Raw genomic sequence first — 27,839 nt, 5'->3', positions numbered from 1 at the left:
AAAACTCCTAGATGTCTTTCCACACCACCCCCAGTCTGTCCCTATGCAGGCTAATCTTCTGCAACTAAATGACCTAGGGCTTTAATGAGACCAGGATTCATTTCTCCATGTGTTTCACTCTCTGCTCCAGCTTCTCAGAATCTTGATTCAAATGTTTAGCGACTTGGTGATGGTCACATCTGTGTCTTTATCCAAGTCAGTGATAGAAGTCTGAACACAACTGGCAGGAACAGTTCTCTCAGATCTAGCCCTGTATTCTCGGTTAGTGATCCCAAGTGCAATTCTGGAATGAGTCGTCCCGCAATATAGAGAGCTCCCCGTCTCTGGGGGAATCCAAGCAGATTCTGGGTGGCTACCCGGGAAAGGATGTGCTACTCCAGGGGAATAGCTGCCCTTGGGGACTACAAAGAGAGCTCTCAAGTCCTTTCCAAGTTACATGGGCAGATTCTTTGGTTTGTGGAATTTGGTACTTCCTCTGATTGTGGATCAGGGTTGCACATTCACTGATACCTATTCAGTGGTCAGTGTAGTTAGCTGACCTGACTCTTGGAAGACTAGATCTAAAGTCACTTATTCCCTGGGAGTGTTGGTCAAGTCAGTCACCTAAGCCATCTGGACCTCCATCTTCACCTCTAAATGATGTGTGTGTCTTGGGGGAAGGGGCAGGAATGGATATGTGATTTCAGACCCCTCTGTTGCTTTCTTTTTTTCCTAATCAAGTTGTACTTGGAAATACAGCCTATAAACAGATAAAAGCAGAACTGCACTATTGAAGCAGGGCTCAAGGCTCTGCCTCCAGGCTTGTCTCTCATTATCTTGGAAAGCACAGGTTTGAAAAACTGGACTGGGAGTCCCTCCAGATCTGACAAGTGGGGGCTCTGCCATCCTAACATTCTGTGTCCTGCCTTCATGTTCTGAACTGCATGGTGGGATGTGCTGTGAATCTGATGCTCTCTGACCTGTATCCATAATGGTCCATGTGCAGGGACTCAGGCATCTAATCCTAGAAGTTTGTGACTCTGTAATTCTGTCTCTTCCATGGGGAATTAGATGTACTTAAAAGAATCCAAAGCCAAATCAAGCTTCTACTAAAGACAGTCCTACCAGATTTGTTCAAAATGCCAGGCTTGTTTCTGATGATGAAATTCCTCCCCATCTCAGAAAATGACATTCTGCCTCATGGCCCAGCACCTTCCCTTTTCTTAGACATTAACTAATAGCCCAAGAGTACTTTTAGGAAATGCATCTGCCCTTTTATTCCTGTTTCTCAGATGAGGTAAACTGAGATTTGCCTGGCACACCAAGGGCAGCCAGAAGCGGGAGGCTGAACTGGTATCAGAAATCCGGATTTCCTGAAGCTGGGCATTCTGGATTGCCTAGGCTCAGGGGAGAAGCAATGAGGGAAGGTATTTTGTGTAGTTTGGAGAGCCTTTCATGAGAGAAAGAGTCACTGGATTCATTCCTCTTCACTGGATGGTGTCCACACTCTCCCCCAAAAAGTCTGAATATGAATTTACCATGGATTTGGGTGCTCTCAGCCTTTATTTTTTGACGGCGCACCCCTATCCACTGCCTCTGGCATCCAGTGTGAGGCTGGCTCTGTGGCTCTCAAGAAAAAATCCTGAATATATTCTATTTATGACAACGGCTGGGGAGTGGGGGAGGGTGGAGCCAGGAGTAAGAATTAGGAGGCCTTTTGCCTTTGAGCCAGATTAAAACCGTAAGTGAAAGAATGTTGACATTCCAGGTACCTGCTTGTCAGGAAGTCTTTAGCTACTGAAATAATTATTCTACTTAGTTGTATGGAGCCACTGAAGGTTTTAGAGAAGAGGCAGTACCAGGGCAGAACTATGTGCTAGGAAGAATAATCTAACATCAAATCAAAAGGGGAATTTTCCCACTCAAGATTCCCACTCTATGAAGTCAGGCAGAGAAGAAAAAACATGGTATCTCATCCCTTATATGTAGACTCTAAAAGGAAATGATACAAATGAACTTACAAATGAAGAAGAGACTCACAGAGAAGGAACTTATGGCTTCCCGGGGTGGGCAGGAAGGATAGCGGGAAAGGATAGTTTGGGAGTTTGTGATCGACATGTATACATTGCTGTATTTAAAATGGATAACCGACAATGTCCTACTGTATAGCACAGGGAACTCTGCTCAGTGTTATGTGGCAGCCTGGGTGGGAGAGGAGTTTTGGGGAGAATGGATATATGTGTATGTCTGGCTGAGTCCCTTTGCTGTTCACCTAAAAATATCACAACACTGTTTATCAGCTATGCCCCAATAGAAAATAAAAAGTTTTTTTTAAAAAAGATTCCGACTCTAGTGTGGACTGGTCTTGCACACCAACTCTAATGGTTTAGGTCAACTAAAATTCAGGAATTGGTGGGAAGGCTCGATTCATTTCTAAGAAACTCGAACACTTGAGTCATGTGCTGATTTATAGGCAGCCACTGCTGGGTCCTTATGTAACAAAAACAAGTCAAAGAATTGGATCCAAACAGGAAAAGGACCAGTGACTTGAGTCCTGTATGGGCCTTGTGACCTTAGCAAGACCACAAGATTTCTCCTGAGCTTCAATTTACCTGTCTGTAAAACGGCAATAATAATAGCTACTCCTACCTACTTCCCAGGGCTGGAGAAAAGACAGATAATATGACAGGTAAAAGCACAGGGAGGAAAGACGCAGAGTAACACCTTATTAGGACCAATAATGGCTTGCTAAGTGGCAGCAGGAACCACCAGCAGACTGAGAAACCCAAGCCTGGAATTAAGGGGAAGAGAAAGGGCTGAAAAGGAAGTTCTCATCTAGGGCATAGGTGAAATAGAGCTGAGACTTGAGGTCCCCTTATTAGTATTCTGATTATCATTATTGATGACAAAAATTATACTGTCCGATATCTAGATGGCAACCTATACATTTTCAAAACACACCTGCATGCATTTTCTCACTTGGTCTTTGGAGAAAGGGTACAGTATTGGGTAGAATTGATAGCAAGAAAGTGGTCTCTGAAGTCAGATCAACCTGCTTTCAAATCCCAGCTCTATCATTCACCAGCTGTGTGACCTTGGACAGTTATTTAACCTCTCTGTTCCTGGAAAAAGGGAAATGAGAGTAGCACCTATCTCATGGAGCTATTGAGAAGGCTGCATGAGTCAATACAAGGCAATTCCTAGCACAGGATACACTCAATGTGAGTTAGTTACTGTACCAGCCTCATCCTTATTGTGACACTTATTATCATTCTCAATCTGTAAATGAGAAACGGGGGCTCAGATAATTGGAGGGCTCTGCCTGGTTCACCCATCTAGCAGGTGGTGGATTCAAGTTCTGGCCCAGAATAGGAACGCATATTCCAAAAAGAGAGATTCAGAGGGGGCTGCAGCTGACTCTCTGGAGCAACATTCTCCAAGAATTTTCTACAGCAATGAAAGTGTTCTATGTCTGAGCTGTCCCGCATGGGAGCCACTAGCCCATATATTCATCTGTATGTCAGTGTTGTCCTTAAATATACTTTCTGATATTTTTCTTCATGGAGGAAGGGGCCCACAAAGGCTACAGTGGCTAGGGCCCTCAAAAGGCATAATGTGACCCTGGAGAGTTGGACATTTGAAGGAAACAAAGGGCTTCTAGGCAACTAGATTTTAAGGAAGAAAAGGGACAAAATGGGGGATAATGGGAAAGTGTTTTGTTATTGGACCTCCTCTGCCAAAGCCATTCATTTATGCCTTCATTCAGTACTTATTTATTGAGGGCCTACCCGGTGAAGGCATTCTAGAGCAGAGAACAGGATGGATAAAGACCTTGCTCTTGTGGGGGTTGGAGTCTAGTGGCAGAGAGAGAGGTTAAGAGAAAGTCTGGTGGTTAAGACTCTGCACTTCCAGTGGAAGAGGCATGGGTTTGATCCCTGATTGGAGAACTAAGATCCCAATGTGGCCTAAATAAATAAATAAAAGTACTTTATAAGGGACTTCCATGGCAGTCCAGTGGTTAGGACTCTATGCTTCCGGTGTAGGGGGCATAGGTTTGATCCCTGTTTGGGGAACTAAGATCCTACAAGCTGGTGGCATCACCAAAAAATATATCATCAGATGATGAAAACTTATGTGAAGGAAATTCATAGAAAGCAAGATTAGAGAGTGATGGCGGAGGTGTTATTTTTGAAAGAGTGGTCAGGGAAAGCCTACATAGCAAGGTGACATGTGAGCAGAGGGAAGGCCACAAAGTCATCTTGAGAAAGAGTTCCAGGCAGAAGAAGTAGGCAGTGCAAAGGCCCTGGGGCAGGAACAAGATTGCAGACAGACTAAAAGGGGAAAGGAGAGAGGGGTTCCTGTAGGCCAGGGAGGTAGCCCAGGGCAATTCAGGCCAAAGGAAAGACCTGTAGAGAGTGGGACCCCGTCATGAGATTGACATGATGGTCTATGAGGAGCCAAAGGAGAGAGGGAGGTGCTGCCAGACATGAAGTCTTAGAGCCCTTCAAGGCCATCCCATGTGGCCAATGGGTAGTATACAGGCTGTCCCACTTCAGTTAGTTTTGTTGGGCCATAGTGTATTGTTTTGTTGTTTGATGGCTTTTTACCTAATTAGACATTGGAAAGCTTCACCCAAAAATCTAGATTCCAGCTTCCTTTTAACAAAGTGGAGGGCACTGTCTGTGTTGTTCCATAGAACGACTGGCTGGAGCTGAGTGGTGGCTGCCACCTGTAGATGGGGCCTGTATTCTCCAGACCCCTTCCCCAAGCTCTCCCAGATTCGGAGGCTGCATCAGCTACCATTTATCTCCAAGGTAGTTTTCTATCAGAAGAAACACATACCTGTACCCAGGTCTCTTTCCAAACTGTAAGGAAAATAGACTCCGGTATGGCCTCCTGTCCACACACTGGGCCTGCTTGACCCATGAGGCTCCCTCTACCCTGGCTGGGGAGTTCAGAGCCCCCGCCACTTACTGAGCCCCAGAGAGAACAAGGGATCTCTTCCCCTTGGGACTGCCTGTATGGGTGCATGAGCTTTGCATTTGGAGCTGAAAACTCCCTAAACCAGACGGCATCCTGGGATCAGAGGGCTTGAGGGGAGGACAAATCCTGTCCCACTTTTTCTGGATTCTCTGTCCATAGGATTCATGTTACCAAAACCAGTTCTAGCTCAGAATGATGTTGAACCTGTTTATCAGTTAGACATTCCGGAGACAAAGCAGGAGGAACAGAGCATCTCCTCTAAGTTCTCTGTTTATGCCTTGGGATCCATCAGGCACAAACTCAGCTCCGTGGGAAGGCCTTGGAGTCTCTCCTCTTTGTGGGGCAGCCTCCGGCCAGGCAGGGACCAGGAGGCCCCCGTGTGGAAAGAAAGAGGCTGTCCTGAAGGTTAGAGTTTGGGGTGGCTCTCTGTAAAGGTTGTGTCCTGAAGTCAGGAGACAGATATCCCTGGAGGACTGCAGAGGGTAGAACAGATTGTAGAGGCCAGAGTGTCCCCAGCACATGGGCCTCACCTGGGGTAGGGGGGTCATTACTCCTCTGCGTCTTGCAACTCTTGGGTCTAGTGAAACCCTTTGTCTTTCCAGAAGCTATGAATGAATTTCAAACATATAGGCATCAAATTCCAACAGGGGGCCTTGGATCACTAACTGAACCTCTGAGCCTCTGTTCTCATCTTTAAAAGAGAGATACTAACTGAATGCACCTCAGACAGTTGTTCTGAAGGCTTGACTAGGTGATTTCATATTAAACAGTTAACACAATGTTACACCTAGCAACCACTGAATAAATGTTAGCTACTATTTTTTCAAACTGTCATTATCATTATGGAAAGTGGACTGAGACCCACCTGCTGCCCTGAGCCCACCCCCGCTGGTTCCCACCTTAAGCTTCTCAGGTGTCTCTGTGAGGTTCCCAAGCCCCGCTAGGGCACAGTGTGAGAGCTGCTGGGCGTCTAATCTCCGTTTTGTAGAGACAGGAGAACTCTGCCTGGAGAAGGGCAGTCCATAGTGTGCTGCACTAAGTCGTGCTGGACTTTTGGCACACCTGGAACCAGAACCCAGTCTCCTCATCTTGAGAACTTTGCACTGGCCAAGTTGCTCCCCACACCCCAACTCCTTTCCAAACTGGGGCTCCTCAGGAACCCACAAAGCACTCCTTGTACTCAGGAGAGTGCAGAGAAAGGAGCCAGCCATTGCGGTCACACCTGCCCCCTGTATTGCCTCTGCTTTCTGTTTCTTTTTTTTTTTCCCTTAATTAAAAAAATTTAGCTGCACTGCATTGTATGCAAGATCTTAGCTCCCTAACCAGGAATTGAACCCTTGCCCCATGCAATGGAAGCACAGAGTCTTAACCACTGGACCAACAAGGAAGTCCCTCCTGCCCCTGCTTGTCTGGAGGCCTGACTTCCTCTATCCAAGCCTCAGTTTCCCCATTTGTGAAATGGGGCTAGCAACAGTTACCTCCATGGAGGATTTAGTGAGTTTATGCATGCAAAGCATTTAGCACATAGAAAATAATGTTATCTATTACTATTCTTCATTATTATTACTATAGTTATTGGAATAGTTATAGTAATGTTATTACTGTTACCTTTGGTGTTCAAAAATATGTGTGGAATATTCTCTGTATGTGTACAGTTACCTGTCCATGCCCCAGGAGCCCCTTCCAGGAGTACTGTTAAACACAAACAGATACACACACACACATAGACACACTGTGAGTCTCTGTGACATCTCCTGTCTCCTTGCAACAATTTGTAGCAAAGCTCACACAACAGCTTGAGCAGCATTTGAATAATAAAAATAATTTCTATTCTTGTCACCCTTTTCCCCACAGTGGGTACAGAGAGGTCAGAGATGTGATCTTATTTAGAATGTGAGGGGGCAGAAGGTGGGCTGTGGAAACACAGGCAGAAAATGTTGTGGATACCTCACAACCTACCCGATCTCTCTGGTGTGTTGGGGTGACTCTCTGGGCCCCATCTCATGTGATTTGTCAAACGAAGCCACCCAGCATGGTTCCCCTGTCTATCCAAATACAACAAACTGCCTTCTCCAGAGTTAGCAGGCCTTGTGGCCCCCGGTGAAGTGAATTCTGTTCCTCATACTGGCTCTTTGAAGCTGCTGGGACTGAAGCTTACCTTTCTCTCTCTCTCTCTCTCTTTTTTTTTTTTTTTTTTAGTTTATTTGTTTATTTAGTTTTGGCTGCACTGGGTCTTCATTGCTGCGAGCAGGCTTTCTTTAGTTGCGGCAAACTGGGGCTACTCTATAGTTTCTGGCTTCTCATTGCCGGGGCTTCTCTCGTTGCAGAGGTTGGGCTCTAGAATGCACAGGCTTTAGTAGTTGTAGCTTGAGAGCTTAGTTGCCCTGAGACAGGTGGGGTCTTCCTGGACCAGAAATCGAACCCATGTTCCCTGCTTTTGACAGGACCACCAGGGAAGTCCCTAAGCTTCTTTGTTCCTTGTACCAAAGGCCATCCGCCGCCCATGGCCACTGCCTGCAGGGTCTGCTCGGGGGTAGGGAGGCTCCCATCAGGGCTACAGAGTGTGGAGGTCACCTGCTCAGGCTGTGATGTAAGGTGACCTGCTATTTGAGTCGTGCTCAGCCCATTGCTGGCTGTATGACCTTGAGCAAATCTTTAACCCTGACCGAGCCTTAGTCCCTTCATACATAAACTGGAGAAGATAATCCCGCTGCAGTGAGACTGCAGTTAAGATGAAGTGCCTCACACTAAGGTCCCAGTGCCTTGCAGGGGAGCCCTCAGGCAGTAGGGCAATGATGAAATGATTTAGGGATGGGAGCTGTACTCTTTTGGTGCTGAGAGACCTTGGTAATTTATCAGAGGGCTTGGGAGGGGACCAAACCAGAGACCCCCTGAGCAAACCACCTCATTTCATGGTGTCTCCACTTATCCGTCTGGGAATTGGGATTAGTGCCTGCTCTCCTGCCTTCCTGGGTAACCCTCCCCTGTGAAAGTGAAAGTCGCTCAGTCGTGTCTGACTCTTTGTGACCCTATGGACTATATGGAATTCTCCAGGCCAGAATACTGGAGTGGGTAGCCTTTCCCTTCTCTAGGGGATCTTTCCAACCCGGGGATTGAACTCAGGTCTCCCGCATTGTGGGCAGATTCTTTACCAGCTGAGGCCACAAGGGAAGCCCAAGAATACTGGAATGGGTAGCCTATCCCTTCTCCAGGGGATCTTACCAACCCAGGAATTGAACCGGGGTCTTCTGCATTGCAGGCGGATTCTTTACCAACTAAGCTATGAGGGAACCCTCCCCTGAGCTGTTGGCAAATGATGCTCTAAAGAAGGTGAGGTTTAGGGAATAGGAAATGCACAGGCCCTGATCACAGCTGATGTTTACTGACTGTTTACTATAGGCCAGGCCCTTGACATGCATTATCACTTTTAAGCTGGTTTACAGCAACCCTATAATTATGCTCATTTTGCAGAAGGGATAAGTGAGACTCAGAGAGGTTACCTAAGCTCCAAGTTCACACAGCTAGCCAAGGAGGATTAAAACTCAGATCTCTGGTGTGTCTAACAGTTCCCTGGCCTGCCTCCCGGGGCCTGTGGGCTGGAAAGAGTGGTTGAGAGGGAGAGTTATATGATCCCTCCCCCACATCAAGGATCTTGTAACCATGGGTCCTCTCCCATCAGCAACAGATTCTCAGCAAAAGCTTCATCTCCAGTTCAATCACTTTCCTTCTGGCTGTGGCCAGCCCAGCTATTTGTCTATCCAAGTCCAGTCCCCTCTGAGCAGAGCAGCTCAGGACAGAGCAGAATGGAGGCAGGCCTCGGCAGATGAGGAGCGGCGCTCTAGCAGGAGAGCAAGGCAGGCAGCTCCCTCCGTTCTTTGCGGTCCTGCATGGAGCTGGCTGAACCCGACTATAGAGCTAGGGGCAACAGAGGGGTTAGGGATGATGTGGTAGCATCAAGGTGCTTGCTAATGAGATGCAAATGAGCCTCTGCCAGGGACTCCAGCTCAAGCCTCTGGGCTTTGTCCACGCCGACTCCCTGCTAAGTGTTCTCCACCCAGCTATCTGTGGACCCGAAACTCAACAGGACCACTGGGTCAGTTGTGTTCTCACCAGAGAGGGCTGGCCATTGAATTAAACCAGGGATTATATTTTGGGAATTCCCTAAGGGAATGGGTGTAGGGGTTACAAATACATATTTCAAGCCCCACCCCAGATCTACTGAATCAAAATTCTTACGGATGGGGCTCGGGAATAGATGTTTAACAAAGTTCCTGGGGTGATTTTTGTGTAACTGGTGTTTGGGATCCACTGACCATGGTAATCACGTTCTTTAAGATCCTGTGTTGTTAGCATCCCATCTGTGGGCCTCTTCTAGCCCCAGTGAAGAGGCGGGTAGGGAAGTTAGGAAAAGACTAAAGTCTCAGTGACTTTTAGGCTAGACAAGTGCTTCTCAACTGTCAGTGTAATAAAAATCACAGCCTCATCCTTAAGAATTCTGATTTCATTGGGCTGTGGAACTCAGAGGGCTTCTCCCCTGTCAGTGGGGACCACTGGCTCCCAGGCAAAGCAGGCGCAAGATTCTCTCCAAAGTCAAATAGAAGATTAAACAAGAGCAAACAGGAGAGTGAAACAACAAATCTGTTTCCTGTGCCTTTCACCTGAAAGTCTCTGAGTGCAAATCTCTTTGCTCATTAGCATCTCAAACCCCAGAGACAACTGTTTTTAATTCTTGTAAACAGGTCTATCTCCCAGACAGAGACACAGCCCCATGAGCCATGTTCTCCTTGCGGCGAATAAAACTGAACTTAAAATCAGTGGATTCCATCCACAGAGGCACACTCATGACCCAACAATTCCCGTCTTTGGCATTTGTATAGCAGTATTGTGTACATCGTGTTCACAAACGATTCACATGAGAATGTTCAGAGCAGCATTATTTATAATAACCCTCTGCTGGAAGCAGCCTGAATGACCGCCAAGAGCAGATGGATAAGTAAGTTGTGGTTTGGTCATACAGCAGAATACTACACAGCAAAGAAAATGAAAGTATTGTTCTAGATAATAACATGGATGAATCCCCCTCACGGAATGTGGGATGAAAACAGCCATATACAAAAGAGTACATATTATGCTAGTCCAACTGTGTAAAACTTTCAAACAGCCAAAACTCATCTATGGATTACGTTAAGATAGAGTTACCTTGGGCAGAAGAGGAGGGGTAGTTAGCAACTGGACAGAGCACAAAGAAGGTTTCTGGAATTGGTAGCAATGTTCTGTTTCTTTATCTGGTTAGTTTCTGGAAAGTTCACTGAGCTGCACACTTGTGATCCGTGCCTTTTTCTGTTTTCTTATTATACTTAATTTAAAGGTTTTCTAAAAGTACTAGTAAAGGAGCTCAAAGAAGACTTTTAATAAAAGAAAAATCATTTAACTAATAAAAGGGAACTCCAGGTGACTTCTGACTATGGCAGATAACACGGGATTTCATGACTGTGGGATCGTGGACTCTTCCTTTCCCAGGAACCAGGAAAGAGACAATTCTCAGAACCTGAGAGCTTGGGCACCATGCCAGGGCATACCAGGGCTGTGGAAAACCAATGCCTCAGCAGTTCCCTATCCCCACCTCCACATGGCCCGCCCTCGCCAGAACCACAAGGACAATGACAGCCCATTTTGTACTGGGTTCCCAGGTTCAACTGAGTTCACAGTTCAATAGGGCTTGCTTCATGCAGCATTTTTCTGTCCTCAGAGCAGGTTTCTGGACCATGTTCTTGTATCCTCTCAAAGACCCTACGTGTAGAGCAAGAAATATTTCTATTTTATAGATGGGGAAGTTGAGGCCCTAAGATAGGGATCAGAAAGCTTGTCCAAAGCTAGCAAGAGCTAGCAAGCAGCCCATCCAGGACTAAAACACGAGGCTTCAGATGAAAAATCCAGAACTCCCTTGGCTACACCACAGATGGATTCTTCCCAGTAATGGCAATGCTAAGTATCTGTCAGCATTAGTGAGCAATCAGTTAGTGAGCACTGTCCCTCAGAGTCCTTCAATAACCCAAAGAACTAGGTACTATCATTTCATCCATATTTTACAAATGAAAAAGCTCAAAGATCAGAAAGTCCAAGTGCCTTATCCAAGATCAGTGTCCATTAAGTGTCGGGCATGGATTGAAAGAAGTGGTCTGAGTTGAGACCAAGCCCTGAACCGCTAGTCCAATAGTTCCCAAACCCAGCTGGAGTTCCCCTGGAGCTTGTAAACATATGGATCCCCTGGCTTCACCCCCAGACCACACATTCCAATGATGTGGACTCAGGATGCAGCTAAGAAATCCATATTTTTTAAAAACAGCCCTAGGCATTTGGGATGCTCAGCTCTAAACAATGCTTCCACTGAAATATGACAGTAAAAACAAAATAATTTAAATGTACAACTTCATTTAGCAACTTCCAAATAGCTCATGGAACCTCTCTAACAATTAGAGTCCTGCTAACAATGGCACACAAGCCCTCAAAAATATATTTGAGAACAGCCTGTCTGACTGGATGATAGCTGTGCTTAGGGCAGGGAGCAGTGACTGACAAGGGGTATCTGGAGGGCTCTAGTGGGGACAAGGTGGTGTCTGCTTTTTGCTCTGGCTCCTGGTTAGCCACTGTTTGCCTTCACTTGGTAAAAATTCATCAAGCTATAACTTACAATTGATGCGTCTTCTTTTTGAATATTTGCAAAAAGGAAAAAAAAGTCAGGCTGACCATCCATCAGAGACACTGTAGAAGCAATCTTTACATAGAGTAGAGATTTGTATAAAAAATCCAATAGAGTTCTTCTAATTATATGCTTCCAAGAGTTTGAGATTCTAGGATTTGAATGTTCCATAATGCTCTGATTCTCTAAGTCAGTTCCAAGACCGCAGGAGCCCCCAAATCTGTAATAGTAGCTAACGTTTAATGAGCTCTTAGTATGTATTGACTGCTATGCTAAGATCTTAAGAGCTTTGCATGGATCAACTCACAGCAGCTCTGTGAGGTGGATAACATTATCCACCCCAAACCCCTCAGAAACACGAAATGATGGGTCCAAGGTCACGGAGCTGGAAAGCAGCAAAGCCAGGACCAGAACTTGAGTGCCCTGGCTCCAGAGCTGGTGTGCCAGCCATGGCGCCATCCTGGCATCAAGCTCTGCTACTTCCCAAGGCTGAGTGTTTAAGTATCCGAATGATGCGCTTTGCGCTGTCTAGCCTTGCATTTGCTGGGAGCACCCAGAGAGAAGGGGGTGCTGCAAGCACAAACAGCAGCTCTCACCTGGGACACGTGAGCACACATGGGGCAACACGCACACACATGCTGGCGTTACCCCACAGCTGGCATGTGCAATCCTGCTGAACTGGCACCAAGGCCAACTGCTGTGGGCGCTGGAGCTGCACGGGGACTGGGAACAGGAGAGTTCTCCGTCACCTTTCCCTGCCCCCGGCCAGGGGATGGGCAGTTGTCGTTTACCTGCCACCCCAGGTCACCTTGCAGGGGCCCCCACCAGTGTCAGGAGTGGAGAAGGACTCAGGAGTGGGATGGGGCGGGCAGAGGAGACATTTCTCTCTTCTGCAGGCTCCGAACTGGAAACTGCTTGAGGCATCACCTCTTCCAGGGGTAGTTTGTCAGCCAGTGGTTAATGGTGGACCATCATCACATTTATATATATACACAAAGTCACGCTCCTTGGCCTGACACACATGGCCTTCAGTGACGTGGCCCCATCTTGCCTTTCGGGGCACATCTCCAAATATTCCCTACCCAGCTGACAGTTGCCTGCACATACATGCTATTTTCTTTAACTGCTATGCTTTTGCATGTGCTACTTTCTCTTTCTGAATTGCCTTTTCCACTTTTTTTCTTTATTTAAGCCTTATTTAGTCTTCAAAACTGATGTTCAGTCCCAGCTACTCCTAGAAGCCTTCCTCCACTAACTCCGTAACTAGGCTAACTATGTATGGCTCCTTGGGCCCCCCTGCCTGCTTGAGTTTGCCTCTATTTTACCATCTACCTCCAGGTATTAAACCATCCACTTATAGATCTACCTCCACTAGCTGTGAGTCTCTGGAGGCCTGACACATCGTAAGCGCGAAGTGTCTATTGAACTAAGGATCTGTTGAGAAAACAGAAGCTGTGCGACTGAAAGGAAGTGGCTTAGCTTTTCTGAGTCTCTATTCATGCCCACGCTGGAAACTAATAGCAACAGCACAAAGAAGTGGTGGAGGGTCACGACTGCAGGCTTGCAAGGAGGTCGTGCAGAGTAGAAGAGAAGGTATAGGTGACATGGTCTAACCTGGTGGTTCAAGGGGTTCAGGACATCAAGAGTTCTCTCTTCAACGTTCAATGTTCAGGGCTGTGCTCGGGCCCAGGACCCGACTTTAGGCAAGTAAAATGCAACCAATTTACAAATTTCCATTTGTAAAATGGAACCAATAATTCTTTTCTGAAATTTTAATGGAGTATAGTTGATTTATCATGTTGTGTTAGTTTCCACTGTACAGCAAAGTAAATCAGCTGTGTATATGCATTTATCCCCTCTTTGGGGGATTTCCTTAAAAGGGATCCAATAATTCTTAAAGGAGACTTGAGGGAACTCCTGAGCACCTTCCACTTGTACAGTTGCAGATTCTTGCTGACTCTCTGGCAATAGTGAGGGGATGGTGTGCAGGTGTGTACGTGTGTGTGTGTATGTGTTGGTGGGGGTTGGAGGAGGTGTCCAATTGACGATGTGTATGTCCCTTGTCCCCTGAAAGGCATCCTACAGTTTAAGGATCAACCTAGTTCTTCATCCCAAATTGCTTCCATGGGTATGGTGGCAATTCCCTGGCCTCTGAGGCTGACCACTCACATAGCAAGCAGGACTCTCTCCTGATCTGGGCTAGGCAGAGAGAGGCAGAGGAAGGTGAGACGATCTGGGACATGGCCCTGCCTTCCCCACTCACTCGCTGCGTGACCCCAGCCTTATCAGTCTTCTCTAGGGAGGCCTCCGTGTCTGACTCAGTGATCTCTGGGGACCCTTTCACTCTTACCTATGGTGGGGTTGGACTAACGCTTAGTCCCTCCGCGTGTCAGTTCTCATCTGTGAAGATGCATTCATTCTCTTAATAGATATGCACTGAGCTTCTTTTACGTGCCAGGTGCTGTGCTAGACACGAATTCTGGAGCTGTGAGCAACACTTAGTAGGAAAGACTGTGTCATATAAAATACACGCAAATAACTAATAATTACAATTGTGATCTGTCTTAGGAAGGAACACTTCGGGGTGCCCTGAGATGATCTCTACCCCAGGGGAAGCGGAGAAGAGCCAATTAATTAATTAACGATCATGCCCTGGGCACCACATGCATTGTCTCATTTAATGTTCACATCAGTCTCTGAGAAAAGGATTGTTATTTGCCCCATTTTTTCAGATGAGGACACTGAGGTTTGAAGAAGTTGAGGCCCAGGTCATACAACCAATAAAATCTAGGATTTGGACCAACACTCATCTTCCTTTTTTTTTTTAAATTTAAACTTTTTATTTGTATATGCATATGTGTGGCTGATAGAGCCGATAAACAATGTGATAATTTCAGGTTGACAGCAAAGGGACTCAGCCATACATATACATGTATTCATTTTCCACCAAACTTCCCTCCCATCCAGGCTGCCACATGACACTGAGCAGAGTTCCTTGTCCAATACACTAGGTCCTTGCTGGTTATCCATGTGTACATGTCCATCCCCAGCTCCCTAACTATTCCTTCCCCTGATCCTTCCCTCCCGGCAACCATAAGTTCATCCTATAAGTCTTGGACCCATACCCTTCTTTATAGACCTGTCAGAAAACCCCTGTTGTGAATGTAAGCATCAGTACCGTTAGTCATGGAAACAGTAGCACGGAGTTTCTGAGTTAGCTCAGCCTGTGCTGGGGCCTAGGAAGCACAGGAACTTTCAGAAGCTTGGCCCACACGTTACTGAAGGAACCAAAAAGGCAGGGTCCACCCAGCGGACACAGGAACATCCCTGACTTTGCCAACCCCATCATCCCAGACACACGCTGGTTTCCTCTAAGGCTGCCCCATGCTCTCCCTTCTCCTACCCGGCCCCACCTGGCCAGCAGCAGTGCCAGTGCCTCAGCCTGTCCTGGGGAAGGAAAACTGTCAGGCTGAGGTGAGTTCAGCGGCACCTGGGGAAGAGTGTACGAGCAGCAGACCGTGGCGCCCAGCTCACAGAGGCCTGGTGCAGGGGGCCCTGGCCACCCCTCCCAGTGGAAAACACAGCGGCAGCTGACACGTGTGATCTGGAGCATGCCAATGTCCTTCTAGGTCTGGTTCCCTGCATCCTTAAGAGGCCACTGAGCATGGAAACAAGTTCTAGGGAGACCCTGATTCCCTCCAGGTCCTCCCCATTTTACAGATGAGAAAACTGAGGCCCAGGGAGTTTGTAGCAGACAGGGCCTTGCTGTTTTGCTCCATCACCCTAGCCAGCTCATGGACTCAGTCCTTTCCTGCCAGCGGTATAACCTGTGCTCCGTGGAGAGCCCTGGGGGGAACCCGAGCTTGCCTCTTCCTGCCCTGGGGGATGCTGAGTTCCAAAGCTTCCTCACCTGCAAAATGCAATCATTCTTGCTCTGCCTACCCAGCAGCCTTGTGGGAGTGAGATTAAGAGTGTATCTTACAGGGATGCTCTGTAATGACCTATGTGGGAATGGGGTCTAGAAGAGAATGGATATATGTATATGTATAGCTGATTTACTTTGCTGTACAGCAGAAACTAACACAGCATTGTAAAGCAACTATACTCCAATTTTTCTTAATTAATTAAAAAGGAATGGATCTTAATGATAACCCAACTGCCCCCTTATTGAAAATGTAGGGAAATAGGCCCAGAACTGTATGGAACAGTTTCAAGCCACACCGCCCGTGACTTACAAGCACACAAATAATGAAATTCTCCTTTCCCCTGCCTGCTTTGAAAACGCGACATTTTCAAATGACTGAATGTAGTCAGCCCCATCCCCGAACACAGGAAGCATCCAGAAGGTGTCAGCTGTAGTAGTCACTGTTGGTCATTTCTGCATGGAGGGCACTGCCCACCTAAACATGCTCAGCGCCCGCCACCCACCCATCCATAGAAGAAGCTGAAGGATTGAAAATACTGCATCCTGAGCCTGCTTCTCTACCTCCCTGGTGCCCTAAATAAACCCCAGGCTTGCTCCTGAGTGCTGTGCGCCTGGGGACAGAGACAGCCTAGCCTCTCTGAGCCCTCAGCGTACCTCAGCATGGCCGCTGCTTCCCCACCAAGCGGAGGGCTACTTCCGCCCCCACCCAAGAGGAGGGCTGAACTCCGGCCCTGGCGGCCCTGTTCAGCGTTCCACTCCATCCGTCTTACCTCCACAGATACACATAGGATTCCTGCTTCCTCCAAGAGCTGCTCCCACTCCCCCCACCCATTCCAGTGCTGCCCTTGGCCTCTGAGACTCGCTGCCTTTCACAGCCCTCCCCCAGCCAGGAGAGTCGAGGTTCTAATCTGGGTGCCTCTAAAGAGTCCCACAGAGTCAGGGCCAGCCATATGTCTAACTCACCCTTAGGGCTGCCTCCCGCCCCCTCACCAGGTAACTCTGTCTGTGTAGGGACCCTGTGCCCCCCACCACCACCCGCCACTTGGATACACATGAGGACTTAGCATCTCTTGGTTCCCTGGCCTCAGCCCTTCCTCCTCAAATCAAATAGAAGCCTAGTCACCCCATCCCCTTGAAGGTGCATCCCCAGAAAGCCCGAGCAGGGAATTTCATTCTTCCAAGAAAAGGAGTCCAATTTTCCAGACATACAAATATGACCTTGCTCCTCCAAGAGATCAAAGCCCTAACCTTGTCCGTTCCGGACCCTGATCCCCGGCGCTAGGCTTGGGCTGGCTTCATTCAGTGTGCCTCGGTGTGCCTGACTCCAGGCAGGGCCCAGGTGTCCTGCCCCTGCTGTTCCTGCTCCAGCCACCACCCAGGTTCTATTGCACCTTCCAGGAGCCCCTACTCGGGGACCAGAATGGATAAGTTTCGCAACCCCCGCCCCCTGACTTCCCACCTTCCAGCAGTTCTTACCTGGGCCCTTTGGGTGGGGGAGGGTGCCCCGGAGTGGGCCGCTGGGCAGGAGCCCCTTTCACAAGCACCGGGCTGACAAGCTCCGGAGGGAGGCGTGGAGTCTCAGAGCAGGAAGGCGCACACTCAAAGAGGCTGCTGAGAAAGTTGGAGTAGGTGTGTCCCAGCCCAGGAGGAGGAGGAGGGAAAAGGAGGTGGGAGAATTGAGGCGGATCATCCCCTCCTGCCAGCTCTCTGTCTCACGGAGCAGGAGGGAGGGAGGGAGCCAACTGGGTTGTGGCCCAGAACTCACGGTGGGGAATCGAGTCATGGAAAATGAGGCTGGAGAGTTGCTGAGAAGTCCGGCCCACCTCCACCTGCCTTCTCGGTTTTACAGAGGGATAAACTGAGGCCCCGGTCAGGTTGTACTTGTCTGAGGACGCACGGAGACCACGAGGCCCTGGGAAAGGCCCCAGGTTGCTCAGCTCTCCGGCCAGAATTCTCTCCTTTCTCCTCCCCACTCTGCAGATCTGAGATGAACAAGCACAAGTCCCCCTCCCCTCGAGGTCTGGTTCAGAACCCTGGCACTGCCAGTTACTAGCTCAGTAACCTTGGGGGAGTTACTAGTCTGAGCCTCAGTTTCCTTTTGGGTGGATAATAACTCCTACCTCACAAGATTGTTACGAGGATTAAACAATATAAAAGTTGAGGGAAGGCACTTAGCAGACTAAGTCCCCCATAAAAGGAAATTCTGCTTACGGTCATTAGCTGTGATTTTCCCCATGAGTGACCTAACCTCTCTGATCTCTGGATTCCCCAGCCGTGAGATGGGAGTTCAGGAATCCCTGCTTTGTAAGGTTGTGCAGAATCATGGGACAGAGATGTGTGTAAAATGCAAAACACAGTGCCTGGGTCTCTTTTCCAGGCACTGTACCAGGCACTGGGGATGTAGTGATTCACCCCACAGAGCTGAAAATGGCTCCGAGACCATCCTGTTCAGTACTCCTACCCTCCTTTCTCCCTGGACTTGCAACCCTTCTGCAGCTTCCCTGACAAATAAATAAGTCTTTGCTTGCATACCTCTAGTTATGGGGAACTCACTACCTTTACCAGCAGTCAGTTCTGATTCTTAGTAGTTCTACCTGATATCCAGCTGAGCAGTAGCCATTGAACCTGATTAATAAATAAGCATTCTATTTATCCTTATTCTTACTCTTATCAAAACCATGTGACCTAAGGCAGATGACATCAATTTCCTCTGTTTCCTCATTTGTTAAATGGACTCAAAACTGCTGAGGCCACTCAGAAAAGATATATTTCCTCTGCCAAGTGACAAATGCTAACGCCTGGATGTCTGGCTAGTTTTCTAGATGTTCAGGCTCTGGTTTAGGGGACCCTGTGTTTAAGTGGAACCATTAAGGTTCTGGTCTTTTAAAAATATATTTGTTTATTTATTTCTGGTTGCACTGGATCTTCATTGCTGTTAGTGGGCTTTCTCTCGTTGCGGCCAGCAGGGGCTTCTCTTGCTGTGGAGCTTGGGTCTAGGATGCACCGGCTTCAGTAGTTGTGTTGCACGGGCTTAGTTGTACACAGGCATGTGGGATCTAGTTCCCTGACCAGGGATCGAACCTGTGTCCCCCAAATTGGCAGGAGGATTCTTAACCACTGGACCACCAGGGAAGTCCCCAGGTTCTCATCTTGTTTATGGAGGAGTGAAGAGACTCTTGGCTGTATCCCAGCTCTCGGGAGATATCCATTCATGGAATGACTGCAGTCCTTGTGGACCATGCCCTCAGGGATCTGTCACCAGCATTGGGGATGACCACAGGTGTCAAGCAAGTGGCTGCCACATGTTGCCTGAGACATCCAGGGAGGAGTCTCCAAGGTTTCCCTCCTACAGGCTGCCTGAAAGGCTTAGGGGTTTACAGCACGAGAGGACTCCTGTGATCAACACCAATGGAAAGGCTAACCTGGGCAATTATCCACTTGGCTGATTGCCGCCCAAGTCTCCAAGTCTGGGCCGATTAGGCATTAACCTGAGGAAGGTGGCTGGGCAGCCCCACGAACCCTTTGACTAGTCATGTGCAACTATCTGCCTTTGGGCTCCCCATCCTGGCCAAGACTGGCCTCCAGCCTGTCCAGCAAAGGGATGTCTGCAGCCTGGGGGGTAAGAGGAGATGAGAAATGGGATGAACCGAGAACCGCAGATCGCTATTGACGTCCGTCTCCTCCTCTCCAGTTCCCCCTCCACTCTTGCCCCAGGCCCTGATCCTTCTCTCTGCTGGCCCCAGGTCCTAACCGGGTACCCATGGAACCACCTGGGAAGCCCCAGGGATCTCTGTCTAACCCAGGAGTTCTCAACTGGGGCTGCTGCACACTGGCATCACTTGAGGAGCTACAAATTCTAGTGTCCAACCACTGCCACCCACTGAATTGTTGCCTCTAACTCCCTGGGAACAGGCCCCGGCATCAGTGTTTCCCAGCAGTGTCAGTCATGTCATAGCATTAAAAGAATTACATCTGATTCTGAATCCCCTGCCTGGACCTCAATTTCCCTGTTTCATTGAAGCGGGTGTTGAACTCTTATCTTTAAGATCCAGCTCTGAGATTCTAAAGCTCTAATATTCTTGACATAGGAGGATTGTAAGTTTCTAAAGAAAGACTAGCACACCATCCCTGCCCACTATCCTGTTTGCCTGGAGAAAGCTGGACTCCCCACTGTGGTCTGGGTGAGTGCTTCCCCTCTCCCTCTAGGTTTTCCTTTCTAGAGCAATCTGTTCACATTCCCCATGGGGTAGGGAGTAAAAGTGAGGGGCTTGAGCAGTGATGAAAATTCTAACCAGATGGCAAATTTCAGGGTGTCCACAGAGTCTCAAAGCACAGATAATTGTGTTTTCATTTTTAACAGGTTGAACCCGTCTAATTCCTTCTGGGCAGGCTCAAATCTTAGGTTAATTCAGGGGAAATCAGAGACACAAGTCATGAGAGCCAGGACATCACAGATGCAAGTGCAGGATTGGCTGACAAACATCCTGCTTGGCATGGGACTGAGGGGCTTCCAGGGATGCGGGGCTTTCAGGGAAAAGGGACTGGTCTGTCACCCTAATGGGGGGAACTGCTGCATTACTGCCGCATGTGAGCTGCATACCCAGAGTGTATGGGATGAGCATAGTCCACCTTGGAGGACTGGTCTGGAGAAAAGATTCAGCTCATGGGGACAGTTGGCTGATGGACTGGTTACACTGAGACAACACGGTCAATGAACATTAGATACAAGCTGTCATCTCTGGGGCTGGCCTCTCTTCTGTTGTACTGTGTTCTTCCTGGGGAGGGTCACATAGAGCGGGATGGGAGTGGGTCCAGAGAGGGCACCCTGGAGTCCAGTTTGTGGACCTGTGGACAGAAAGGGCTCCAGAGGCTTGACCGTCAAAGGAAGGGACATGGTGCCTTTAAGGAGGATGAAGTCATCGGGGGATGAGGCCACCTGGCTCCATGAGGGCTGCAGCCCAGGGGAAGAAGCAGAAGGTGGAAGGCAGGTGGGCTGTGGGGGCCGAGCTGAGGGATGTCAGCTCCGCGGCTGACAGACGGGACCCAGCAGGAGTGGGAACCACTAGCCCTGGCATTGCCTGGGGTGCCCGGGAATGTAATCAAGCACTCAGCAGACCTGCTGGCCATGGGCATCTGGGCACCACCAGACCCTCCAGCTCATCCTGACCCCCAGCTGGCAGTTCTGACAGCTCCTGCCAGGAGCAGTGTCCGGCTTGGTTGGTCAGGCTGGAGAGAATGAGCTCACCTGCCCAATCCAGCCCTCCGTCAGCCTGCTCCAGGCTGGTACTGGTGGGTGGGGCTGGCACAGAGCTCCCGGAGCCTGGCTGGCTGGTCCAAGACTTTGGTTAGGTCACCTCAACAGGAAGCTGGGAGGTGGTGAGTCGTTCCAAAATGGACATGAAACAGAACCTCTGATGTCATACCCACCCTTACCTGCCCCCAGACCAGGGGATCTGATTGGCCCTGCCACCACCCCCAAGAATCAGTATCCCTCCCATGTCCCCTTCTCCACAACCACGAACCACTTTCTGCCTTTTGTATAGTAATAACAATTATCGGAGAAGGCAATGGCGCCCCACTCCAGTGCTCTTGCCTGGAAAATCCCATGGGTGGAGGAGCCTGGTAGGCTGCAGTCCATGGTGTCACTAAGGGTTGGACATGACTGAGCGACTTCACTTACACTTTTCACTTTCAAGCATTGGAGAAGGAAATGGCAACCCACTCCAGTGTTCTTGCCTGGAGAATCCCAGGGATGGGGGAGCCTGATGGGCTGCCGTCTATGGGGTCACACAGAGTCCGACACGACTGAAGAAACTTAGCAGCAGCAGCATGATCTATAAATAACTGATATTTGTTCCAATTTATGAAGTATTAGGCTAAGCATCATCTCATTTGATCCTGAAAGAGATCCTCCTGATAAGGTACTACTATTACCATTTTCATTTTACAGAGGAAGGAACTGGGATTTAATTTTAAGTGACTTGTCCAAGATCATCATACTCTTAAATGGCAGAGATAGAATTTGAACAGAGTTTATCCAGATCTAAAACCTGTGCTCTTAGCCTCGGCCCTTGGTTATACTCCAGTCTAATTATAGGATTTGGATCCATGGCTATGCCACCTGCATCTAGCAAGGCCCCACTCTCGATCCACTCTGCTCTCTCTCTTTTACACATCCCAGTAACTTTTTGAATAAGGCCCCCCCCAACATTATCCTTTTACACTGGGCCACACAGATGAGGGGCAGATGGCCTGAAGATCAGCCAGCTTCAGCCCATCACCCTCCACTGGCTCCTACTGGAAGATTGCCATCCTGCCCACACCTACCATGTCCATCACATGGTTGCCCACTAAGGAAGGTCTCTTGCCTCTCCCTCTGTACCTCCCCATGAACTGCCAGGGCTTCTGTGCCCTTGCTGAGTTCAGATTGCTCTGTTCGGGTCTTATAGGGAGGTCTGGGCAAGATAGCACTGTGTGGTCCCTCTCCCCCTTGCTGCATTTATCAAGGAGTTGGGGCACAAGGGGAGGTTTAGACTTAAGGTTAGACGTTTGGATTCAAACCCAGCTCTGCCATCTTGCAGCTGTGTGGCACTGGACAAGTTACTTAATCTCTCTGGGAAGTAGTTTCCTCATCTGCCAAATGGTGGTGAAGATAGAAGTGGCTGAATGGGGTTCTTATCTTGCAGGGGTTGTCAGGATTAAATAAGATAGTGAATCAGCAAATCTCCAAGCAGGGACTTCCCTGGTGGTCCAGTGGTTAGGACTTTGCCTTCCAGCCTTGGAGTTGCCAATTTGATCCCTCGTTGGGGAACTAAGACCCCACATGCCTTGAAGCCAAAAAACCAAAACTTAAAACAGAAGCAATAGTGTAACAATTCAATATAGACTTTTAAAAAATTGTCCACATCAAAAAAAAAAGCTCTGAGCAGTGTGCCTGAGGAAAAAAGTAGTGGTTTTCCAGATCAGTGCTGTCTAATTCATCTATGAAGTTCCAATAGCTCTTCAGTTCAGTTCAGTTCAGTCGCTCAGTCGTGACCGACTCTTTGTGACCCCATGAATCACAGCACGCCAGGCCTCCCTGTCCATCACCAACTCCCGCAGTTCACTCAAACTCATGTCCACAGAGTCGGTGATGCCATCCAGCCATCTCATTCTCTGTCGTCCCCTTCTCCTATGGTGCTAATGAAATGTGATAGGCGCAGAGAATGGATATGTTAGGGGAAGCACACTGACTGAAACCGCCCACCGTGGTCAGGCCCTTTAGTAACCATTCGCGTGAGTTGTTTTATGACAGGAGATCCTGGTAAGGAATACGGAACTAATAAGCCACCACCAACCGGAAGAGTTAGGGAAAGGTCAAAAGGAGACACAGCGTGTCCGTCCACTTCCCAGAATCCGTCTCGTTAGCATCCATCTTGGCTGAGGGATGCGTGGGCCACCAGGAAAGACTCTGAATTAGAATGATTGGCCAAAGACCACCCGGAAACTAATCCCATCACCATAAAACCTGAGACTGCGAGCCATGTGGCAGAGCTGTTCTCCTGGGTTCCCTCACCCTCCTGCTCTCCACCCGGGTGCCCTTCCCAATAAAGTCTCTTGCTTTGTCAGCACGTGCCTCCTCAGACAATTCTTTCCCCAGTGTTAGACAAGAGCCCGCTCTTGGAGCCCTGAAGGGGTTCCTCCCCCTTCCTACAACAGATAGATGGCAAGTGCCAAAACACCACACGTGTAGAGGGTAGGACATGGTTACAAATAAAGGAGATTCCCTGGTGGCTCTGCGGTAAAGAATCTGCCTGCAATGCAGGAGACACAGGAGACGTGGGTTCAGTCTCTGGCTCGGGAAGATCCCCTGGAGGAGGAAATGGCAACCCACTCCAGTATTCTTGCCTGGAGAATTCCATGGACAGAGGAGCCTGGCGGGCTATAGTCCATGGAGGTCACAAGGAATCGGACACAACTGAAGCGACTGAACACACATTATCTGTGTTATACATCTTCATCTAGCACACAGACAAAAGAACTGAGGCCCGGAGAGATTTCCTGATGTGCTCAGGGCCCTAATGCCCGCGCCTTCCTTGCTTTCTCAGACACTTGGGTCCTGCAGAGTCACCTCCAGGCTGGCAGGGCAGAGGCCTTCAGAGGCAGGAGTCTGCTCTCCAATGCCTGGATTCCAGAGGCAGCTCTGGCAGCCCAACCAGCCCCACATTCCAGACATTCTGCCCAGGCGAGGAAGAGGCCGGCCCTGAGGGAGGAAATCCGGAACCACTAGACAAGGGGTGGCTAGGGGAGAGGTCTCCTGGGGAGCAAGCCTGCCTGCAGCTCTGGATTCCTCAGTGCCCACAGCCCTCCTCACAGGCCAGACCTCAGACTGCCCGAGGCCCGAGGCTGGAGGTGTTGCTCAGGAAAAATGACTAGTAGCACAGCGGTTTTCTAACTGAAGACTTTGTAGGGATCCTGGAGGGACAGAGGGGTGAGGTTGTTAAAACATGCAAGTTCCATCGAGATCGATAAGTACTCACTGTCATATTTAAAATGGATAACAAACAAGGACCTACTGTATAGCACAGGGAGCTCTGCTCAATGTTATGTGCCAGCCTGCATGGGAGGGCGATGGGGGAGAATGGATACATGCATATGTATGGCTTAGATACTCTGCTGTTCACCTGAAACTATCACAGCATTATTAATCAGTTACACCCCAATATCAAAGAAAAAGTTTTTAAAGAAAAAAGACAAAAAAAAAAACAACCACGTTTCAGCCCCCTCTCCATTACAGAGGGGCCCAGCAGTCTGTATGTTAAAAAATTAATTTATCATTTATTTTTGGCTGTGCTGGGTCTTCAATGCTAGAAGGTTTTGTCTAGTTCTGGCAAATGGGGGCTGCTCTCTAGTAGGGGTGTGTGGGCTTCTCATTTCAGGGCAGTGTCTTCTCTTGCTGTTGAGCATGGGCTCTAGGGCGTGTGCGCTTCAGTAGCTGCAGTTCCTGGGCTCTAGAGCACAGGCTCAATAGTTGTTGTCCATGGTGCGGTTGCACCGCATCTCGTGGGATCCTCCTGGATCAGGGATGGAACCTATACCTCCTGCACTGGCAGGCAGACTCTCCGCCACTGAGCCACCAGGGAAGCCCAGCTTTCCGGATTTTTAAATGAGTCTCTAAGAGGGTGCCACGTCAGGTTGGGGAGCCTCTGTATTTTTGTTGTTGTTTAGTGACTCAGTCATGTCCAACTCTTTGTGACCCCATGGACTGTACCCTGCCAGGCTCCTTTGTCCATGGAATTTTTCCAGGCAAGAATACTGAGGTGTGTTGTCATTTCCTTCTTCAGGGGATCTTCCTGACCCAGGGGTTGAACCTGCGTCTCCTGCACTGGCTGGCGGACTCTCCACCACTGAGCCACCAGGGAAGCCCAGTCCACTGTATAGATGAGAGATGAAGATGATGCAGCCAAGAAACGGAAAAGAAGTGCCCAAGGTTACCTAGCCACAAGGTTGTCCAAAATGGGAGCCATTGCACCTGCTGGAAACAGGAGGGCCTCAGCAGTGAGCTGGGAAGGGAAAGGAAATCCAGAAAGGAAGAGGGACCTGAGACCAGGCTGGCTTGAGGAAAATTATAAAGATGAGTAATAATCCTCCTCTCGCCTCCTCTTCCCCTGCCCGCCGTCCCCGTACCCCTCTCCAGCACAGAGGCCGCCAATGGGCCCAGTTCCCAGTGTACACTGAGCCCTAGTTGCTCACACTCTGCCTGTGGACGTCCATGCCCTATCCCCAATCTCCACTCTTCTCCTGAGTTTCCTTCTCATGTCATCACGTACAAGATAGCACCGTGGAGTAAAACCTCCTGGGATCAAGTCCCAGCTCAGTCACTATCATGCTGTGTGGTCTTAGGTAGTTTCCTGACTCTCAACTTATCTGTACAATGATGGGACTAGACCAGATTTTCTTAAAGTGCAATTCATGGATCAACTGTACAGAAGCACAGTCAGACTTCCAACCAGATAAGATGGGTGAAAAAAAAAAAAATCGGAGAAATCTTTAAGTGTTGCATTTACATAGTATATTTTCCTTCTCAAATAGTAAAACATACATTTAAGGCTAACAGCCTCTTTGCCACCACCAGCAATACCTTCTTCAAAGGCAAACAATGTAATTATTTAGGTGTATAACCCTTCTTGCATTCACACATAAATGTACCAGCAGGAGATATATAGCATCTGGGGTTTTGCTTGCTTTGAGGGGTCGGGTGGGTTGTTAAAGCAGTATATTGTGTGTGCTGCTGCAACTTTTTCAATGAGTGGTGTGTCTTGGGGTCTTTTCATGAAGTTACCCGGGCTTGGAGCTCATTCTGGGGCTCTCTCAAGTTTGAGAACCTCAGAGCTAGATAAACTCTGACATCATATCTTATGAGTCTGATTTTAGCATAGGGTAGGGGCAGGGAGAGCGGATATTTCCAACAGTGAGGGAAAGTCCAGCCTAATTAGAGGGTCCTCGGTACTTGACCGTGGACTCCATTGCTCAGATATCCTGTCTCAGGGGTGTGATACCCTGGGAGCCAGCTAGGGTCCCCTGCTTTCCTTCCCTTAGAGCCCTCAGGGCCACTCCTCTCCCTTGCCAGCCTCCGGTCACCCTGGTGTCACCTGTGCAGGTGAAGCTGACTCAGGCTCTCCTGCCACCCAGAAGGCAGCTCCCTGTGGCTCTCGCTGGGGACTGATTGGTGTGACTTGGTGAGGCAGCCCGGGTTTCCCAATAACTCCTCTGTGGACACCTTCAAGCACATGCCATCTGGCTCTGGCGGGAGCCCAGGAGCCATCACAGTCCAGAGTAGTGACATTCTCTTCACTGTGCTGAAGGTTCTGCCTCAGCTATGGGACCTTGACGGAGCCCTGGTCGTTCCCAGGGCTTCCCTCTCCCCATCTGCACAGAAGGTTGTATTCATTAATCTCTAGGCCTGGCAAGAGCACCTAGCAAGACAAATCATGCAAGATTTGTCAAATGAATAATAGTTGAAAATACCCTTCCAACTCCCAAGGACTGCAAATTCCAGCCAGCCAGTATGAACAAAATGCGCAGCGTGTGCCTAGCCCTAGACTGTAAACTGAGAAGGGTGGAAACCTTAAAGAGACGTGGTCCTTGCCCTGGAGTTGCAAACAGCCCAGCTGGGGGTCCAGTCAGCGAGTCAATCAATATTTCCCTGGAGTCTAGCCTGGGGAGGAATGGAACCAAGTTGGGGCAGTCATGGAAGGGCAAGGGGTCAGGTCACAAGCGATCAGGGGAGAGTGTGGGTTAGGAGACAGGCAAGTGGAGGCTGTGGTCACACAAACTAAGGGTACTGCAAAAGTTCAGCGGAGAAAGCATTCAGAGGGAAGATGAGGTATGTGGAGAGTGGAAGCAGGAGATGCAAGTATGGGGAATGAGATATATGGCAGGCTCGATAAATATTTGCAATAAACAACTTGTTATAGACACCAACTGTGTGTTTAAATGGATAAACAGAAATTGTTGTTTAGGAGGTAAGAAGTCGTGTTTGACTCTTTACTATCCCATGGACTGTAGCCTGCAAGGCTCCTCTGGTCCATGGGATTTCCCAGGCAAGAATACTGGAGTGGACTGCCATTTCCTTCCTTAGAGGATCTTCCTGCCCCAGGGCAGGATCAAACCCATGTCTCCTGCATTGGCAGGTGGATTCATTACCACTGAGCCACCAGGAAAGCCGAAACAGAAATAGATGAGCATATTAAATAGATGGTAGAAATAAGCAGACAAGAATGAGTTAGCAAGGTGTGGTTGGATGGACATGTGGCTGGCTGTCTGGATGAGGGACAAATGGATGAGTAAGCAGAGAGACAGACAGACAATTTTAGTCTAGGGTCATCGGATGTAGGGTCTGATGCCTAAGTTTGGATTTGGGCCCTTTTACTTACTGACTCTTACTGACCATGTATCCATGAGAGTTTTGTACTGAGAAACAGAGATGATCAGTCCAGTCTGCCGTGTTAACCAGGAACTTATAAGAATTGCCTCAAATAGTAGATGAGAGGGGAAACTGCATAAAGCTGCATGTAAGTGTCAGAGGATTGTGGAAATAAGCAAATCTAAAGGAGTTCTTGGTCTTAGATACACAAAGAGGACAATGCAAGAGTAGCTGGTGGAGGAAAAGGCATCGGAGCTGGAATGTATATTACACAGCAGTAGGGCCTACTCCATCAAGTAGCTGCTGAGTTACTGAAGGCCTGATGTTAGGAGACTGCTTGAGGTTAG

The 27,839-nt window shown here is 48.7% G+C and overlaps 1 protein-coding gene across 1 annotated transcript in view; it reads right to left on the bottom strand.

Annotated features, from left to right (window-relative positions):
- Positions 1-17,243, bottom strand: part of FAT2 (FAT atypical cadherin 2) — an 84,245-nt gene extending 67,002 nt beyond the window's left edge. Inside the window, exon 1 of the mRNA XM_088838550.1 lies at positions 17,064-17,243. The gene's annotated coding sequence lies outside the window, so the exon portion shown is untranslated. The remainder of the gene's footprint in view (positions 1-17,063) is intronic.
- Between the last annotated feature and the right edge of the window lie 10,596 nt (positions 17,244-27,839).

Source organism: Moschus berezovskii, chromosome 8, assembly GCF_049115385.1.
Source record: "Moschus berezovskii isolate FMDL1 chromosome 8, NW_MosBer_1.0, whole genome shotgun sequence".
In the NCBI taxonomy this organism is placed as follows: Eukaryota; Metazoa; Chordata; class Mammalia; order Artiodactyla; family Moschidae; genus Moschus; species Moschus berezovskii.
Note: the sequence above shows the minus strand (reverse complement) of the source record. Positions and strands in the feature narration are given on the sequence as shown.